Genomic DNA, 20,067 nt, shown 5'->3' with positions numbered 1-20,067 from the left:
GAGGCAGTGTCTTTAGAAACAAGTGGCATGTTTGATCTGTAGTATCTCTCCTAAATCCTGCAAACAAAGCAGTTCTAGCCCTGTCCAGAGCTTGGATGGGAGGTGGAAAAGAAATTCCAGATATTGTTGGCACATGCCAAGGAGTCCTGGGGAAGAACTAGACCACTGAAATGAAATTAGTCAAAAGATTGTGTTTTGAGTGCTATGGTTTCTGCAGATTGAGGGGAGGTGGGAAAGGAGACACACAGTGTACTCTGAAGTGCTTTAGGTGGTTTAGACAGGACTTCTCAGACACTTCTTTGCTCTTACTCTGGGTTTGTTGAAGTTGCAACTCTATTAAAAGTCCAGCTATTGACATAAATGCTCTCTATGTGTAAATTTCTTGCTTTATATACAGCTGAAGCAAAGAACTGATAAAAATATTTAGATATGAAGTACAGAGTGTCACACGTGAGAACCCATCCAATGGATGTATGCTGTCAGAGCTTTTCCTCAAGTTAAACCTAAACCGCAAATAGCAAACTATCCTTTCTGCACCCTATTGCACATTTTCTCAAAATTTTATTTAGAAGGAACCTTGAAAACCTTTTATTGCTAATGGCAGGTAATATCTTAAAAACAACCTCGGCTCAGGAAACAGCCTGATACTGTAATGTCATGAATACTAGTTTTTATGACCTCTTAAACAAAGCCGGTTCTTGCTGGGAACCATTGTACTACGTGTGGACTATCTCTGCAACATGTTGTCTTACCTACTGTAGCTTGTGATTGTCTGTTTTATACTAAAATACTAAACAATAGCATAAAATTAATACTCAACCTATTTGGATTTCACATCTTTCCCTCCTATGCCATTCGCTCTCAATTGAGACCTTACAAAAAATCCTAGAGGAGTATGGATGGAAAATACTCCTTAAATTAGAAAACCCATTTCAGACTAACTTAGGAACCTGGGTAGAAAATGTCATTGTTAGGGACACTTTACTGAAAGGCTATTGCCCCTGATCCTCTCTGCTTATGAGTCTGCTTAGTGTACTTGCTCTGCCCTGTGAGTAGGTGCTCCTCAGCTCTGCAGACAGCTAATATCTGGGAGCGATTAGATACCAAAATGCACTGGTGGATTTTGGCCCAGACAGTAGAGGCCCAAAGTTCTGAGGGTCATTTGTACCCCAGGGATTAGGGAGAATCTCATTTGGAGGTGAGCCAGGATACAAGACTGACACCACCAGGGAGCAGTGCTCTGTCTGCCAGGGGAGCACCAGCCAGGTTTGCAGCAGAGGACACTTGCAGGTGGCTCTGTGGCTTCACTGTGGGGCAGGGGCTGGCTGTGGGGCTGAGGAGAGCGACAGGCTCAGTGCTGGGTGCTCAGGGACCTGTTTGCCTGTGCCTGGGCTGTGCCCACTGAGCTGGTATTGCTGCCAGGGCTCCCTAAACTCTGCCTGCTGGCTCTACAGGACCAGCCTGCTCTCCACCCTGTCTCTTCTTCCATCACCCTTGCAGGCCAGTGGTACACAGCAAAGACAAGAGCATCAGCTGCTCCTGGTCAGGGAGAGATCAAACACAGCCCTGTTGTTGGAGGGTGATGTGCCACAACTTGCCGAGCGCCGGTTGCTCATTCGTCTCCCACACGCTGTCAGCAGCCGAGCAGATAAGAGGACGGGGAGATGCACTGCAGGGACCTGGCAGTTTGAGGAAAGTTTCAAGCTTGTCCAAATGATGCAGAAAAGCCACTGGGGCTTGCAGCATCCACTCAGGGTGGAATGGGGAGCGGGAGGGCGGATGGGGAGAGAAGCACACGTTTGGCTCTGTGTCGTGGGTGATGGTTTCCTTTGATCTTGTGGCTTGGCATCCTCTCCCCCTGAGCAACTGTAGCTGCTCAGCTCATCGCCATGTGATTTGGGCACAGCAGCATGCTTATAAAGCTACTGCTGTCCTTAAAGACACCACTTAGCTCCCTGGTGTTTTCAAAAAGGCTTCATGTGGTGATTTAGCTCCTGTCTCAGAGCAACATCTGCTATTCTGAATCAGTACAAAACCAAAGCCCTCGCTCTCCCCAGGAGCTGTGGCTCCCTGCGAGGCGGAGGTGTGTGGCTCTCAGCACCAGCTTTCTCCCCTCTACACATGCCCCTCTCCAAGACATAGGCTGCCCTGGTGTGTCCTGGCTTGGAGGCACAGTTTGAAACATATTGCAGCCCCCTTCATGCTCAATGAAGGTAGATTTTTACTTCATCTGAGGGGCCTCATTTGCTCTCTCAGCATAGCTGCTTGCTGCCGTACTCTGACGTGAGGGAGGAGGGTGTTCCCTGTGGGGAGCTCACAGCTGCGGGGATTTTGAAGAGGCAAAGCAGAGGCGCTTGCTGAGCAGGGCTGGGGGCTGGAGCCCCAGGTCATCAGACAGCTGCTGTACTTTGTTCTGCTGCAAACAGCTCTTGCTTGGTGTCCCAGGCTCCTGTCCCCGGCCCTGAGCAAGCACCTCTGCTCTGCTGCGCAGGAAGGAGGCAATCGCTTGTGTTGGGGCAGTCAGTGGGGCAGAGATGCTTCACCTGCTGCTGCATCACATCCCCAACTCGAGAGGTGACAGGGTAGGAGCCTGAGTCTTGCTCTGCTGCAGGGCCTACAGCTGGCATGAAAAGCGACTTAAATATTCAGCATTCTTTTCCCTCATGGGTACCTCATTATTCTCAACAGAAAGAGACTTTTAAAAGAAATACAGATGGATTTATAACATTGGAAGCATGAAAAAAATGGTGCAGAAAGATGGATGCTCCCAATTACCACATGAACTCTATTTTCATCTTTTAATACCAGATTTTTGTAGTCGCTTCCTTTGCCTTTTTCAGTTTGCTGCACCAAGAGAGGCTCTGAATTTTGGAAGGCAAGTTTCAATACTTTTTGAAGATGAGATGTCCTGGTTTTGGCTGGAATAGAGTTAATTTTCTTCCTAGTAGCTGATATAATGCTGTGTTTTGCATTTAGTATGAGAATAATATTGATAACACGCTGACATTGTAGTTGTTGCTGAGCAGTCAAGGACTCTCCAGCTTCTCATACTGGCCTGCCAGCGAGAAGGTGGGGAGTGCACAAAACGCTGGGAGGAGACACAGCTGGGACAGCTGACCCCAACTCACCAGAGGGATATTCCAGACCATATGATGTCATGCTCAGCATATACAGCTGGGGAAAGAAGGAAGGGGGTGGGAATGTTTGAAGTGATAGTGTTTGTCTTCCCAAGTAACCATTACACATGATGGAGCCCAGCTTTCCTGGAGATGGCTGAACACCTGCCTGCCCATGGGAAGTGGTGAATGAATTCCTTGGTTTACTTTCCTTCTATGCGTGGCCTTTGCTTTACCTATTAAACTGTCTTTATCTGAACGCATGAGTTTTCTCACTTGTACTTTTCTGATTCTCTCCCCCATCCCATCAGACAGAGTGAGCGAGCAGCTGTGTGGTGCTTAGTTGCCAGCTGGGGTTGAACCATGACACTAGGCCTCCTTAAGATGCCTGAAGTCTGTCACTCAAAATAACAAAACATTATTGAAAGCGTTAATCAGATTATCCTAATAATTCAACAGCTCCTGCTTCACAGGGGATCGCATCCCTCCCTCGGGAGGTGCAGGAAACCTTGGGTGAAGCAAAGTGGAGTCAAGGTGGGTCTCCCTTTGGTGTGTTCCCCACCCAGGGCTCTATGGTGGTCTGGCCCTGGTGTGTGAATGCAAGCAAAGGTTTGTCTGGTCGATCCCACTTTAGCTGACACCAAGCCAAATTTGCGATGACTAAAAAACACAAGGGATAAGCACATGAGTTGAAAAGGCTGAGTGTTAGTCAAGACCTGGGGGAAAAAGTATCAGTGACCAGTGGCAGATATAAACACCAGATACTGCTTAATTTACTGGTACAGAGGTTCATGGTCTGGGAACTGAACCAAAAGCAAAACAGTGGCTGTGCCACTGGGAAAGGCAAGAGTTACAAGCTCTTGTAAGGGCCTTCCACAATCTTACTTTCATCAGTTAGGATAAAGAAAAAATACAGCCTAGCTGACAGCAGCCCTTTACTGTGCGGGAAACAAATAGTGATTGCAAGCAGGAATGACAGACAGCCCAGAATTGTGCTTTCTAGGTCTGAATAGAGCTGTTAAGCAGCATCTGAAGGGCTTGAGCAAGGATGATTAAAAAAGATGCTATCTCCCAACCCTAGCAGGCTACAAAAGGTGTATTTTTGATGGCTAAATCCTGAAACAATTATGGCCTAGAGCATAGTCAGGTTATTTCTTATCTTTCTGATGGCCTGCTGGCAAAATCTGTTTTCTTATACGAGGTTTGTAATGTCTAATACTTCCAAGGAAAGATGGTATTGTGGCTCCTATGTGTGTGATAGTGAGGATCAGAATAAACATAGCAGGCATTGCTAAAGCTGCGTAGGCTTAAAATTAATACCCCATTCCTCAGGGAAGTGATATTTTCACTCTCCTTATGGAAAGACTTGTTACTTGTTAAGGCGGTAGTGCCGTGGATTGTGCCTCCTGTCCTCTCTGCACAGGCAAATTTGACATTTGCCTGTGAATTTCTGGCGTTGTTTCTGCCGGGTTCTCCAGCTGCTTCTGGGGAGGAAGGGGAGTCATTGCATGAGGTTCCAGCGATGTGTGTGTTTGTGCAGAAGTGTGTTGTGGGTGACTGTGCTCACACCCAGCCCAACGCAGTAGTAGATCGCTGTGAATGAGCTGTTTCAGGGGACATGATGTTTTTTTCTGATCCCAATCCTCGACCATATTTTCCAGCCATTTTGCTGTGCACGTCCAAGATGGACAAGGTGCCAAAGTCCTTTACTGGCGTAATTAATCTCACCTGAGAGGCAGATGGTGCTTTTTGCATTGGTGATTGTGTGAAGATAAGCACAATTTGTTATTATAAACCACTTGATTGTAAGTCTCTGCACAACATGCCCTGTCAGTAAGGCCACTCTGTTAAATGTTTCTTTGTCTGAGGTACTGAGCTTTCTTACCAGAAGTTTGTTTTGTTTTAAAAAGAAATGCTATGGGGATGCCAGTCCTGCCTTGCAGATACAATGAATTCATGGCAGTGCAGCTGATGGGGTTTATTTTTTCCTACTAAGCAAGCAACCTCAGAGTTGCATTCAGGTAGTTGAAACTGCTAGTGCGCCCTTGTCAAGCTTCTTATCTATGAGACAAGGAAAAAGGACAGATGAGGCAAAGAAGTCTGAGTGGATAAAGTCAAAGGAAGAGATACGAAAGAAGGGCAGACTGCTGAGAAGAGGAATTGCTGGCTGAATGGTGCAGGTCACTGTAATATAGAGATTTTTCAGCCCCTGACGAGGAGCAGGTCTCAAGAATTTAACTGGGAGGTTGTAAAAGCTACAAGGAAGGGATCGTGATCTTCTGAAGTGCTCTCCTGCATAACCCATGCCATAGGATCACTATACATTAATTCCTTCTTAAGGCAAAGTCTCCCCTTAGGTATCAGAAGTGTATGGAAAATGAGATCGAATAGGTGATTGCTTTTTGGACTTAGTCTTTCTGTTCACCGTGCTTGGGAGCATCCTGGCCTGGTACTTGCTGATGCGCTGGGGTTTTAGAGAAAATGTATCTACATTTCTTTCTGCTCTTTGTTTGGTTGGATGAATATCTGAGTGCAGTAGAGAGTTTTCCACTGAGATCAAGGATCCATCAGAATTGGAATAGTGTTGTGAGCTTTTTTTTTGGGGGGGGTTAACCATCCAAGGAAGAGAGAAGGATTAGGATATTCCAAAATGACAACAGTCCTGACAAGTACAGAACTGCTGCATTGCAGGCAGTTCGCTGAATACAAATTAGAAATGAAAGCGGGATTTGCTGGGAATTAAAGGAGATAATACAAGTAAGGTACACACTGAAAATTGCCCATGTTAGAGTGTGGTACAGCTTTGACATAATTTTTCTGTCCTGAAATTGTTTTACTATTTTTATTTTCATGCAAAATCTTGTAATTCTGAACTGCCTCAGGAACTATTAATATCAGCTCACTTGTTCCTGTGACCCTTGGATCAATTTATTTAATTATCCCATTTCAGACTGAGGAAAAGAACAAACCCTGAAATCAATTTACATCTTTTGGCAGACAGAAGCATGAAATCAGAATACTTTCAGGACTTGTGAAGGAAGCTCTCTTTGCTGATATCTTTAATTACAGGTTCTAAAGAGTCATAGCTAGGAACTAGTTGGCCATTTGTGCAGAGTATATGAAGTTCACCTTGCAGGAACTGCTGGTTCAGATCCATAGTATCTATAAAGCATCTTATTTGAAGCGTGCTTCACTTCTGAAGAGTGGCACCTTGTTCAAGCTCCTGGCGTCGGGACAAATTGCTGTATAGTGGTTGTGATTAAAGTAATTGAGCAAAAGGCTTTGCCTATGTTTGGACAAACACCTCTCTGCTGTTCAGAAAAGAGCTGATGGCTATGAAAGATCTTCCCAGTTTGGCCAACCTGCTGTTAACACACGTGTGGCTTACAAGAGTTGAAAGCACTGGGGGTCCAGTCCCTCTGCCCTTGAAGTAGCTGGAGTTTTGCCATCGACTTCAGTGGGAGCAGCTCAGCACTCAAGTGAGCAACCTGAAGCTGCAGAAAGTGCTTTGCATCATGTTGGAAAGGCCCTGGATTTCTAACAGCATCTCCTCTGCAAGGAGATCTGATCCATTCCCATTTGTTCCCCTTGTCAGATCCTGCCTCAGAAGTCACTAGTTCAGCATCTCTGCTGGCTTGAGGCAAATGTTGATCAAAGTGCAGGTTTTGTTATTTGTGCACCCTAATAAATATCTTATTAAGGCAGATGCAGAACTCTGTAAGTGGAGGGAAGAGCCGGTTGTCAGTGGAAGGTTGTGCTGGGATAGAAACAGGGATATTTCCTTCACATCCCTCAAAAGCCAGCGATTGCCGTGTGCTGTGGGGAAAGTGAGAACCTGGAGGAAATCAAAGGTTTTGTTTCACAGGAGCTGTGGAGTTCAGAGCACTGCCCGCTTACTGGGCATTAACGTGGGGAAGCACGGGGTCAGGATGGAGGGAAAGGTGTTGAAGAAGAGGAAGAAGGAGGTGGAGGAGTGGACAGTCGTGTCCATGAGAGAGAAGAGCCTGGGAAGGAGCAGGACGAGATGACAGTGGAGCTGCCAGTCAGGCACGCGGTCTTCTCCTTTCTGCAGTTGTGCAGTGTGGTCCACAGCTGATGAGCTGTATGTGTGCAAGGATGTGCAGAATTATTCATTACAGGACACCAGGAAGTACCTTTTCTAAATGTAACAGAGAAGTCTCGTGGTCAAATTTCAGAGGTGGGCTGAAGGACAGGTGGAAGACAGGGTTTATTAAAGGGTTAAGCACCAAGGGAAAGGCGACAGTCTGTAGTGCTAAAGAAGCAAGTCACACTCATAAAGGAGGGAAGGGGGAGAGATATCGGCTGCTGTCTTGCTGCTCGAGTGAGGCCAAGTGATGGACATCACAAATCCCAGGGGACTTTCATCAGGAATGAGATGAGAATACTCTGCTGATAGTTGGGATTTGAACTGGATCAAAAATAGACAGTGTGTGAAGTGTATTAATTAAGGGTTTTTCAGCTGTCACGAGGAATGAGGATGCAATTAAAGGTGCAGATCTTGTTGCAGTTCTTATTACTAATGCTGGATAAGTATGCTTCACTGTCACTCTTGCATCCTGATTAATGTCTTCTCCTGGTTCCCATATGAGTTGCAAGAACCTCGCCTGCAATCTCTACCATTGCCTGACACCCCAGCAGGTAGATGGACATGTTGTAACATCTTGGGAAAAAAGTCCTCTGAGACTGTGTGTTCTCAGTGAATAGTGCAAATACGAGTTGCTCAGTGGGGTATACTTAGAGCTGTTTGCCCAGCCTGTTTCTAAGCATCCCCAGTGACAACACCTGTTCCCCTGAGATTTCCACTTGGGTTTTCTCCAGCACAGGTTCACTGAGGCTCACCGTGACTGGCATTCAGGCTGTGTGAGCACATATGGTAGGAGAGGAGCGGTCCCTCAGCAGTACTCTGGGGAAGCCTGAAGGCTGGAACATGACTTGCTTATAAACACCTAAACCAAGAGAATTGCACAGTGTTTACTTTGATGGGTGCTCAGAGGAGCATATCCCTCCAGTTTTCTATCAGAATTGGTCAGTAAAGGCCACGTAGTTAGCTGGTGGGAGGCAAGCAATCTGCACACAAGAATGATGGCTCTGCAGAACGTAATCTTCTGCTCTGGGAGCCTTTGCTTCTCTGTGGGTACTTGGTTATATGTCAGTAGCTCAAAAATGAGCCAAGAGATGGGCAGGGCCAGAGGAAAGAATGCTGCAAGGCAGTGCTGAAAAGCATTGATCCGTGGTGGTAGTCATAGTGTCATTTACTTACTGCTCAGACTGGTATTAAATATTTCCTAAGGTCTTACAAAAAGAAAAGGTGCTTTTGAATTATATTCATGACGTATGGTAATAGTGACCAGACTGGTGGATATAGTATATTTCATCTTTTAAGAGCGCCAAGAACATGACCCATTAGCTTAACTGAATCTGGAAGTGGAGGTGACTTGCAGACTTGATAAAACTGCTTTCTAAATCCTGGGGATGCTCCCTTCTTTCTTGTTAAGACAAGAAATAAAAATTTACTGACAATATTGTGCTGTAATGCACAAAGACTGTGATTATTCGTGGTATCATAGAATCATTTTGGTTGGAAAATACCTTTAAGATCATCAAGTCCAACCATTAACAATATTGAGTCTACCTCTAAACCGTGTCCCCTAAGAACCTCATCTCAGTGAGCTCAGAGAACAGAGGGATCAAAAGGAGAGCTTGCCACTTTGACTGGGATCCTGGATTTAGACCTAGTCAAGTACCTGGGAGCCTGACGTGTGAGATGCACTTCGAAGCACTACAGATTTTCCCAGATGGGAATAACATATCTACTCAAATACACAGGATCAGAACTAAATTCAGGTTTTAAAGTTGCATCTTTTCCTGACTGGCCCATGATGTCTTTTAAGGTGACTGCAGAAGACTTGAATGCTTACATTCAGAGGAAAAGAGATGAAGAAAAAAATCATGGTGTTTGCATTTAAACTGAATCTGCCACTTCTTAGCAACACTCAAGTGAAAAAGACCCAATAACCAAAATGTCAAGAACAGACCTTTGTCAAGTAAAAATTCCAAAAATTGCAGAGCTTTTTCTTCACCCATCCTTATGCATTAGCAGAGTGCTTAATGAATGACAGTTTCTCTAAGATATTCCCTAATCATAACCATACTCTATGGAGACCAGTTACAGCATCGTTATCATCCCTTACTCTGTGAACGTCTTATGTCTGGTTAATAATGGTTGCAGTGGGAAAGTGTGATCCAGCTCTCTGAAGCCAAGATCTTGTTAACAATCCTGTAAATGATTGAAGGTACATGAGTAATCTTACTGAGTTAATTTGCCGCTTAATTTCTAACTACCACCTTGAAAAGTGGATTTAAGCAGTACACCTAGGAATGCTGCTTTGTACTGTTTGTAAGCCGTGGCAGGAGTTTAGATCTTCACTGCAACATAACTACTGTGATTGCTACGATTTGTGGTAGAGATAGGTTCTTTCAGTCTAAAAGGAAATTTTTTCTTTTATGGTTTTCACAAATCACAGTGGTCAAGGTGGTGGTGTGTGTGCTTTCCTCCCGGTCAGAAGAGATGTTGTTGCTGTTTGTGTCCTGTGAAGAGTGCACTGGGATTGCAGAGAGCTTGGTGGCAGCTGCCCTTGGGAACGCTGCCTGGTACGTTGGAAGCACGGTCACCTTTGTCCCCTCTGCCAGGCTCTCTGAGGGGAACCTCAGTGGTGCTGGGGTGGGGAGCTCCAAGGAAGGACAAGAACATTGCAAGGTGTTAGAAGCTCAGGGGTGGCCCAGTTTCCCATATGCCAACATCAAGGTCCACCAGTGTGGGTCCATATGTGTGAAAGCAAATCTCACTTGTATCTGGGGATGCTGAATCTCTATAATGCTTTAGCCAGAGGTAGTTGGAAAAGAGCATGTGTGTTCTTTTCGTGTTCTTATGAATGCGAATAGCAGTCTGTTTCTCTTGAGTAGTTGAAAAGGTTGTGAAAGGCTCTATTGAATATTCTCAGGGATAAAATGACCCGTTGAGATGTTTCTCCTGTCCCTTTCCCTTCCTCATGCTTCCTCTTAGTGAGCCCAGCCATGCCTGTGTATGTACTGAAACATGAGCCCTGCTGGAGGAGGCAGGCGGGGAAGAAGCAGCCAGGCGAACACAGGGCTTAGGGACAAGTCCAGCAGAAAGTAATCTCTTATAATCCCTGGAAAATGTTACTCCAAATAAAGATGTAAAGAAATCTAACTGCTCTGTCCCATGAAATGTAAACCCAGCTTCATTACTAGATTAACATGCAGGGTTTACTCTGAATGTAAAGGCCCTTTAATGCATAGCAATTAACACCATAGATAGTAACACTTATTAATACGTCCAAATGAAGGTTGAGTTGTAGTTGCTGTGGGAATCGCAACTTCATTTTTTTTCAGACTTCTCTATTTGAAAATCCCTGCTAAATTGATATTTTTGGTCCTGTTAACCACACAGAGAGACACATAGAAACCAAACATCAAAGAGCAAGGAGAAATGTTTTTGGTTTCTTTTATGAGTACTGCTACAGACTAAGAAGTAAGAGGGGAATTGAAAGTTTAAATAATTTTTTAAAAAAATAATCCTTGCTCTAAAATTTCTACTGCCAAATTTCATCAGAGACTAATTCCTTGCAGCTGAGCTGCAAACCTCTATGAAAATAGGGGTTTGCAGTGGAAACACTGACTAACTATAGCTATGCAGTCCCATGAATAATGACGCTCTAATTATGCCTTGTGATTTACCAAGACCTGGTTTCTCTGTAGCTCATGAGATTTTGCTGGTTTTAGGAGCAAGTGTTTTTTTTCTTTACTGTGGTTTGCTCCCTTTTGTTCATATTATGTTGGCACATACTTTTTGAAAAGCTTTTCTCTGAAGAGAGCTGGGCAGACAGCTATGATTAAGTATGAAATGATTGGGTGAGCTGTTTGTCAAAGTTATAAATAGGATACCACACAAACCCAACACTAATCTTGCTGAAAGACAGATACTGGCAACATTTCTTAGTCATCTGTTCCTGACGCTCAGGGGAGAACAGCTACACTTCCATTAAGTTTTCAAACAGAAGTTGCCTAAAATAAATTTCTCTGGTAGAATTTTGGGCATATGCACTATGAGCTATGCTGAGATCTAGCAAGGCGTTGGGAATTTAAATGTTCATCCCAGTTTAAACCTGGTCCCTTGGGTCACCCCTCTGTGCGGGGGTGAACGGTGATGGTTTGACTTTTATGGAAACAGAAATCTGTTCATGAGACGGTTGTTGTGGGACCAGACTGGTGCTCTCATCTCCTCATACCCTGAGTTAATTTTAAGGGTACAAGAGGAGCTCCTTCCAACCTGGTATTCTGTGATTGCATCTTTGGGTTTACAGGCAGCTGTCTGTAATCTGCTTTTGGAAGATCAGATGGCAGCGTAAAAAGATCGATGGCACAGGTTTCACCTACATGCTTCTGCAACCAGACTGAAGGGCAGCATATTGAATTCCTTCTGCTGCATATCTCTTGCACACAGTGGCCAAGGCTCCTGCGGTCTCCAGCCTTCATGCTGCTACTTGTCTGTCCACGATTTGCATCAGCTGCATCAGTTTCATCGAACTGGAAGTCTGCAATTGCATGTTCCCACAAGATGACCCTGTACTTGCCATTTCCTTTCATGGTGGCTCAAATTTTAGGAAAGGGCTCCACAGTTGTTCAGCACTTTCGCTGCCGGCCAAAACATTTACGAGACCAATAAACCAAAGCAATAGCTGAAGAAAAAACGAATGTTTCTGGGGCTGGAAAAAGCTTCAAGTTGCAAAGTGAAAAAGCCCACAGCAACCAGAACTTGCCCCTCAATCCTGCACCTTCCCACATCCCTGCCAACACATACAGCAAGGAGTTTTAGAGGAGGTATAAGCACTCCTAACAAGGAGTTGACACAAGCCAACAACTTTGCATAGGTGAAGTCTCTTAAATTTTTACAAAGATTTGAAAAAGGACGATCTAGAATTTGTGAGGTTCAGACCATTCATTACTTACATATTTTTATTTTTAATTTTGAAAAGCGTATGTGCATTTATGGAATTTAAGATTAATGAGTGTCATTAAACCTAATTTCTTAAGCTTTTACACGTAGGCATTTTGTTTTTGTGAACTCTCAGAATCAGATTTGGATACAAGAATTTTGTTTAATAACTATTTAAAGACAGGATTTGTTTTTTTTGCAAACTCAGGAGTCATTTTCATTCTTAGCAGCAGACAGAGTGGTTGAGGGTTTTTAGCTTGTTTATTTTCCCTTGGGAGAGATTTGTTGCTAGAAGGCACAATCCTTCTTGGACTCACACGTCCTCCTGCAGGAAGGGAATGAGCTGCCCCCACGGTGCCACTGACAGTGTCTGTAGTGGTTATGAGCTTTGCTGGGGTTAGAAGGAGATGTTCTCTATATGCTCCCTTCTCCATGAGAGTTGAATCCAGATTTGTTCTTTGCACTGAAGTGGTGGGGACTGGCCACGAGCACTCCCCATTCTTGAGCAACAATCTTACAAGCTTGCTGGAGCTCTTTAGTCTCTTTATCCCAAAATAGCCTGAAGTGCAGTATCACCATTTTCCTTGCTGGGTTTCAACAGGGGGACTGGAAAAGCCCTTTGTTTTTGACCAAAACCATCTTCAAGTTTATGTCATGGATTATATGAATTATTTCGCCAGAGCTTTTTTTTTTTCTTTTTTCTTTTTTTTTTTTTTAAATGGAGGATAAACAAAAAGCCTTCACCTCTTAAACCTCTTAGTGGGAACTGAATCTTTAATCCTCAGTTTACTACCAAGATTCCTTTTCCAGTTTCATCCTTCTGGCAGCAAGCTGCCAGGGCAGGGGGAAGAGCTGTCAGTTTCTCAACTTTTTTTCTGAGAAGAAATTGGAAAAAAGATTCTGCTTAATTAATTGCTTTGCCTCTTATGTAGTAACATATTTATGTTGTTATGAAGCCTCCAATGAAGCTGCATCTGATAAGAATGATAGATTTCCAGTTTGATCTTATTTTAGATTGCAGCAAACTGGGGATAAAAAGACTCTTTGTTCCAAGAAGGAGGGGAAAAAAAAAAAGAAGAACCAAAACATCTGGTGAGAAGCTCAAGACAACTCTGAAAGAGGTTGATAGTGATGGATTATGACACACAACTTCAATACATCCCCACAAGTGTTATGTGAAGAGACAAGATAATTCTCCCCTTGTCTAAGAGTCTTTTTAAGAGTTTTCTGTTTTTCAGAGGAGAGGAAAAGAATGTAACAGTGAACTCCCTGTGTGTTTCTCCATGGTCCTTGTGATTGGTCTAGTCTGAATGGAAGGTTTCTTTCAAGATTTAGAGAGTGCTAATTGCAGACCATATCCTGGCTCCCCTTCGAAGCCGTTCATAGTGGAACATCTTTCCTAGGGCAGAGACCTGCTCAAGAGCTCCTCAGTGGTGGGTTCAGTGCCCAGAGAAGGATCTGAGGATCATTGGGTTTTGGTGTGTTTGGTCAGTTCTTCTAGGCAAAGGTCCTTCATTGCTTGTGGTATGTGTGGATTTGGCCCTCATTCTTTCATTCCTCTCTCAAACCCCTCAAAAAGATACTTTCTACTGCAAATTATAAAGCATTTCATACTCTGTCCTTAAACACAGGCTTGGATCATTGCACCCCTGTGCTGATTCCTGCTGTGTGTGCACAGCTTGGAGTCAGAGTCAGGCCCACGTAGCTAAGGGCAGATCCAGGTCCTGAGTTAGAAACTGGGGGAGCAGCGTGATGGGGTGTTCTGTTCCATTCAGAAAGACACTTACAAAACCCAAGGGAGCAACATGTGGGTGAAGGGCTTTTGTGCAGATCTTTTCAGTAAGAAGTCTGTTGTCAGCATTTGTGACATTGGGCAGTTTGCCACTGTAACATACACAGATGACATTAGGATTTTCAGACTGTCATTTCTGAAGGCACTCTTATCTACTCTGTACTTAATATTTTTCCAGGACACAGAGATGGCACTTTCTCCTCTGTTAATTAACTTTTTTTTACCCATACTTGCCTGATTTACAAATTCCTCTGACATTAGGGTCTAGGATTAAGCAAATTGATACCACACTTTCAGTGTGTGAGCGTGACACTGAGCTGACAGCCTTGGAGCCTGAAGTCTTTTGACACATGAACAGAGCAAATAGAGAGGAAATTCCCATTCAGCCTCCTGCCCGCCTCCCTGGGAGCCAAGCTCCTGACTTGAACGGCCTTGTTGGCAGAAAACAGGGCAGTCCCAAAGCCCTCTTACTCGTCAGCGGTTTTCTGCTCTGAGGATGCTGGTTGTGATATTTCTCAGAAATATCTGTATCTATTCACTGTGTTGGGGTTTCACCGTAATGCGTTACAGAACAGTGCTAACCTGGTAGGGAGCCAACGCCATGTAGTAGCCAGATTAAGTTGTCATATTTCATTAACATTGTTTTCGTAGTTTATTAAATCTTGGTAGGAGTAGAGAGGTAAGGAGTGGAAAGAGCAAATCTTGTGGATTATCTGCTCTTGATTGTTTGCTTCTGTTGGTATAATCCTGGTCTGAATGATGAGCTGTTGGAACAAGCATTTGATATTTTGCTGTTGTCTCATCTTAAACATGTGCATTGCTTTAACAGAATAAGCATATTCTCTAGCTGTTTTTCCCAGTCTGCTGTTTTTGTCACTGATGTGGAACGTAATGCTTGTTTTCTTTATCTGGAATGAAAATATTAGTTCATCTCAGATAGCACAAGCTATTTGATCAGCCATTAGATGGTAAGGCGTTATAAAAGCTGCTGACGTGGGGCAAATTCAGACCTGTGGTGTGCAGCTTGAAAAGACTTCATGCCCTTGTTATCAGTCCCTCAAGATACCCAGCTACTCCCTCAGCAGCGGCAAAGAGAATAGGAGTCAGTTGTGCTTGAGCCACATTGAGGCCAGAGGAAGCAGTGGTGTGTGTAGGGAGGCCAACATGGATGAAGTGTGAAGGTTTGTCATACAATACTTAATATTCAGGCCTGCCGTGACTGCTGACATTGTGTGCAAACTGAAGCCAAACAATATGATACTCCTAATACATAATCAGAAAACAGAAGATATCATATTTTGCTGACTGCAAATCAAAGAAACAGGCTGACCAGAGCTTAGCTAACACCTGCCTTTGCAATATGGGAAGATTCCTGATTTGTACCCTCCTTAATAGAGCAGTCTAGTAGCCGGTTCAGTTTGATGTTAGCAGCTGCTATGAGAGACCAGCTGGACGTCTGGACACCTTACACAAATATGATGGGGTGTAGGTGTTTGGAAGCGGCTTGCCAGTTGATGTTTCTCAGAGCCTCTAGAATGAAAATGGCACGAAGAGCTCTTCCTAGGTGGTAGCAAGGACTGTCCCCTAGTTCTAATGTTCTTTGGGTACCCCTGTTTCCTCTGAGAGTTATCAGTGAAAAGACTGGGTTTCAAGGTAGCATCATGGTACTAGTGCTAGAGGCTATGCTGTCATTTACTTATGAGCATGCACTAAATCATGTTCTTTGTAAAGATATGTATTTCAAGAGAGATGGGGACATGAACACCTGATACAGGAAAAGCTGGGAGGCATAAGGAAGTGGATTTACTTTAATTGCACTACCTCTTTGCAAGATATTCTAACGTCTGCACCACCTCCAGGCTCATTTTGCATCAGCTGCAGACACTCTGACATGGTTAAAGAAAAAGAAGTGCAGGGTCTCAGCTGTGTGGGGCTTGAGCAAGCCTGATTGCCTGAGACATGCACCTAGAAACCCCCAAGGAGGGGGTTTGGGCTATAGGTGTCCTCGTGTACTGGGGCTGGACTGAGGCAGCTGGGGGTCAGTTTTGGTCTAGGAGCATAAAACGAAGTTTTGGTGCAGTTTAGAGAGTGAGTGGGAGGAGAGTTACAAATACGAGGAAAGAATCATGACAGATTTATCACAGCCTGAAATAACCTCTGGGAGGAAAGATTTTGTAATAATTTGCATTTAGATACTCTGACACATCCAACTAACCCCAAACCCTCTGCAAACATTGTAATGAATTCAATCTCCAACATCCTGTGAGAGGGATAGAAATAGCACTATTTACATGGTTAAAGGAGCCAAGGACTCTTCTCTCAGTATTGTTTTACACCGCTGGGACTGGCCTTTCCCCTTGTTTTCATGGCTGTGGAGCCTCACAGTGGGGTGAAACGCAGCAGCAGTGAACAGCTCGAGCACTTTTCTGAGCTCACTTCACCAAGGTCCTGCTGCTCCAGTGTGTTACACCACACACCATGGCCATGGTGACTCCCAGCACGGCCCGTGGCAGACAGACCCACAGCCAAGGGAAGCCTGCATGGGCCAGGGCAGCGAGGCCAGGGAGCATGGGAGAAGAATCAGGGGCTATTCCCCCTGTGGGGACCCAGCCACAAAGCAGACTGGCTCCATCCCCACAGGGAAAGTGATCAAGTGGTTTAATATTCAGCACTCTCAAACGCAGTAATGAATTTGATAGCCAAAATTATCTGCTAACCCAGCCAGCTGAGAGGGTATTTGAAGGACGATCCAAGCCTGTAGCCAGGCAGTGTGATATTTTCTTGTCATCAGCCTCCTGCCTATTCCTTTCCACTCCAGGGCAGTTAATCATAAATGAGATATTTGTTCGATGCTGTTTTCATGCATGCTCTGCCCTGTCTCTGTTTCCAAGAGACCGTAAAGTTGGTGGGTTACATCCCACGCCAACTGCAGCAGCTTTTGCGGGAGAGCCGGCTCCTCCAGGGAGACCCAGATCAAACCCCACATGTTGGCTGTCAAAGGCTTTGGAGCAAGCCGATAGTTTTCTGAAGGGAAGCCGAGAATCACAAAGCACATCTTCTCTTACTTACAAATATGTCTTAACTGCAGAGTGCTTAGAGCAGCATGGAGCTACTATTAACTAAGCCATTGAATGCACCCTGGGTACCTCCAAGCTCCACAGTCAGACCTGCTCAGCTGGAGGTTTGAGAGTCAAGTGCTGGGGAGAGATGGCTGAGCTTAAGTTAGAGACTCACATGGGATAGTGCAGTTCTCTTTGGGCCTGGCCCAGAGCTGGCCTTAGTCACTGGGACTGTGTCCATTACCTTCAAGGAGATTTGGAGCAGCCCTCTGCTTGCTGCCGGTCTGGCTTCTGCCGTGCTCACTTGCTTTCTGTAAAGCTCTTCCAAGGGCCGGGAACATGCGCGCTCGAGCCAGCGGTTAGCAATGTGTCAGCTGCATACAAGGGGAGATTTCTCTGACGCAGCAGTGGAGAGGAGAACGCACACTGTATCTTTGCAGATTTACTCCTCGTAAAACACCTCTAGCTCTCCAGAGGTATCTGCAGATAATCTCCTGCCAAGTGAACCCAGAGATATTTATAGTATAGCTTCAGCAATGACATAACAGCAAGTTAGCAAACAAATGAACTTTGAAATATAAGGAGAGCAAAAATACGGTCTAAGAGTGTGTTTATTTTGGAGTCAATTAAAAACATGATAAAAAGTAATGGTGAATGTTTTCAGGGTGGGTCAGGTTAAAAAGCAAAGAAAGCAAAGCATTTTTGTAGTGCTGTAAGACTGTGTTGTGTACACTGAGTTTGAATTACAAAGACAAATGATAAAAACTTTGCTTCCCACTGGGATAAAGTGCTGTGGTGCTGAGTACCATAGAAATGCCTGCAGAAAGCTAAGATAAATGTTGCTTCAGAAGGGATTGAAACTGCTTTGAGTTCAAGCATTTAAAAAACAAAACAAAACTATATTAAATTCACAAATTTGTGTAAAATTAAGCAATTTTAGTTACGGGTGTGACTTTTCCCTTGCTTTTTCTGTCTTTTATCCTTTGTCCCTTTCCCCCTCTTTGGTAGTGCTGGTTGGCTGGAGGTCATTTGAAGCTCTGTGAGCACAGCAAGGTGTTGGCCTGATGCCATCCTGCTGAAACACGTTCTGCTTTGCCTGGGGTGGGAGCGTGGAGGTTTTTGTCTGGTCATGTCACATTTTAATTAGCATGCCTCACACTTCTGCTGCTCCTCGTTGCTCTTCAGGGAGCTCGAGCGCAGCACGGAGCTCTTCCTCCCCCTCCATCTTCCTCCTGGGGGCAGGCGCTCTTTTTTCCCGGAGGCGGTCCCACACTTTCCCCTCTTCTTTTGTTTCTAAAGCCGCTAAACCAGCAGCTTTGATGAACAGATCAGTGTCTCCTTGCCTTAGTGGCCATGTTTGCTTTCCCTAGTTTGGGGCAGGTTTCCTGTCTGAGCGGGTAGGAGGACATGGCACAGCCAGGCCCTGCTTACTGACAGCAGACCAGGAGATGGGAGTTCCCCAGGTGATGGGTTCCCACTGCTTTATCTTGTTTTGCCAAAGCAAGGGATTAGTAAAGGGTTGTTAATGGCTTAGGCTGAACCTGCAAGCCCTGGTGGGTAACGGTGCATGGAGAAGTGGCGGGAATGCTCCTGCTTTTGAGTGCTATTGAGTGCAAGGACTCACAGGACCAGGACTTCAACTGCAAAATTTATTATCAACTGAGTTGGTGGTGGTAAAGTCAGCCTTTGGGAACCATTGAGATCCTTTGGGATCCATGTCCTTGTTTATGGGCGTTCTAGAGAGGCCAGGCACTGAAAATGCCTCACGTTTTCCTAAGGGCACCACGAGCAGCATAGAAGGACATGTACCGAAGTAGAACAGTCAACAAAACTTCGATCCTCATCGGAAATCCTATGGCAGCAGAAATCAGACAGAAGAGGCTGGACAAGCAGAAGGTTTTTAATTTGCCATGACAGAAAACAAAGCTGTGTCTTGTCAAAAAATTGCAGCTCCCATTTTCTGCCTGGCTGTCACATGTCAGCAGTCCTCATGATGACTTTCTTGTACAAATGCAACTTTACAGAAACGGGTTCAGGGCATGAATTGCAACAATCTAGTTTATGAAGGAAGGAAAGGCTTAGGCAAGCACTGTAACTTAAATTACATTTGGTGTGGCAAGCATTGGGCCACATGATGTTTATATTTGACTCCTAGTTTTTTTATTGAAGCAAGTTGCTGCTTTTCCTGTTCCTTTTATGTTTTTTCCTGTGCTCTCAGTCAGGCTACTAATGACACAAGGATAGGACACATGCCCAGTTGCAAAGACCCTTTACCCTTAGGCACCCATTTGCTAAGGGCTCTACGTTAGAAATAGCTAAAGACTTTAATGGGAAACTAGAGAACTGTGAAGGTTCGGGATTTGGAGCTGTCAAGACACACAAGATAAAACAATTTTAAATATATGGTTCAGCTGAGCAATGACATTAAGACAGCAGTCCTATAAAACTGCCAGCAAAATCATTGGCAACCCCAATCACATTTTGTTAAGCACAGTAACTTCTTTGTAATTGGCTTATCTCAGTACATACTTGGAATAAGGTTTTTTTTAGTAGTAGTATTATTATTCTTTAAAAAAAATAACCGTGATGTTTCATTTTATTCAAATGAATACTTATCGCTGGGTAAGGAGAAATGTAGGATGATTTTGCAGGTGGATGTGTGTTTGTTTGTAATAACTCATAAGAACTTAAGCAATTATTTTAAAAATGTTTCTGACTGCCTATACAAATGCTTGCTTCTCCATAATAGAGGTTGCAGAGGGCAGAAGAAGCTTCCATACTGAAGAATTTTCCAATTTAACTGCTGAGTCCTGTTACCTTCCTGTCCTTTCCTATAGCAAAGGGTGTATTCAGTCAGGGATTGTCATAGCAACTCCTTTTTGGGTGTTGGTGTCTCTTTCTGGGAACTAAATTTCTCATTGAGAAAATAGTAAATGGGCAGATTTCAAAATGCTTGGAGGGGAATTTAATTAGTCACCTAAATTCCACTGGCATTCAGCACGTCTCTGTCTTTTGAAAACTGCTCCCTACTCTCACCTCTCTGGTTATGGAAATACCTTCTCG

The 20,067-nt window shown here is 44.4% G+C and overlaps 1 protein-coding gene across 1 annotated transcript in view; it reads left to right on the top strand.

The window, feature by feature from the left end:
* The window catches only part of GPC1 (glypican 1), a gene marked incomplete at its 5' end in the record, with an annotated part of 199,888 nt that overhangs the window by 79,117 nt on the left and 100,704 nt on the right, over positions 1-20,067 (top strand). The window lies entirely within an intron of this gene.

This window comes from Nesoenas mayeri (genome assembly GCF_963082525.1).
Source record: "Nesoenas mayeri genome assembly, chromosome: 9".
Lineage (NCBI taxonomy): Eukaryota > Metazoa > Chordata > Aves > Columbiformes > Columbidae > Nesoenas > Nesoenas mayeri.
The sequence above is the reverse complement of the archived record's forward strand: the minus strand, read 5'-3'. Positions and strand labels throughout refer to the sequence as shown.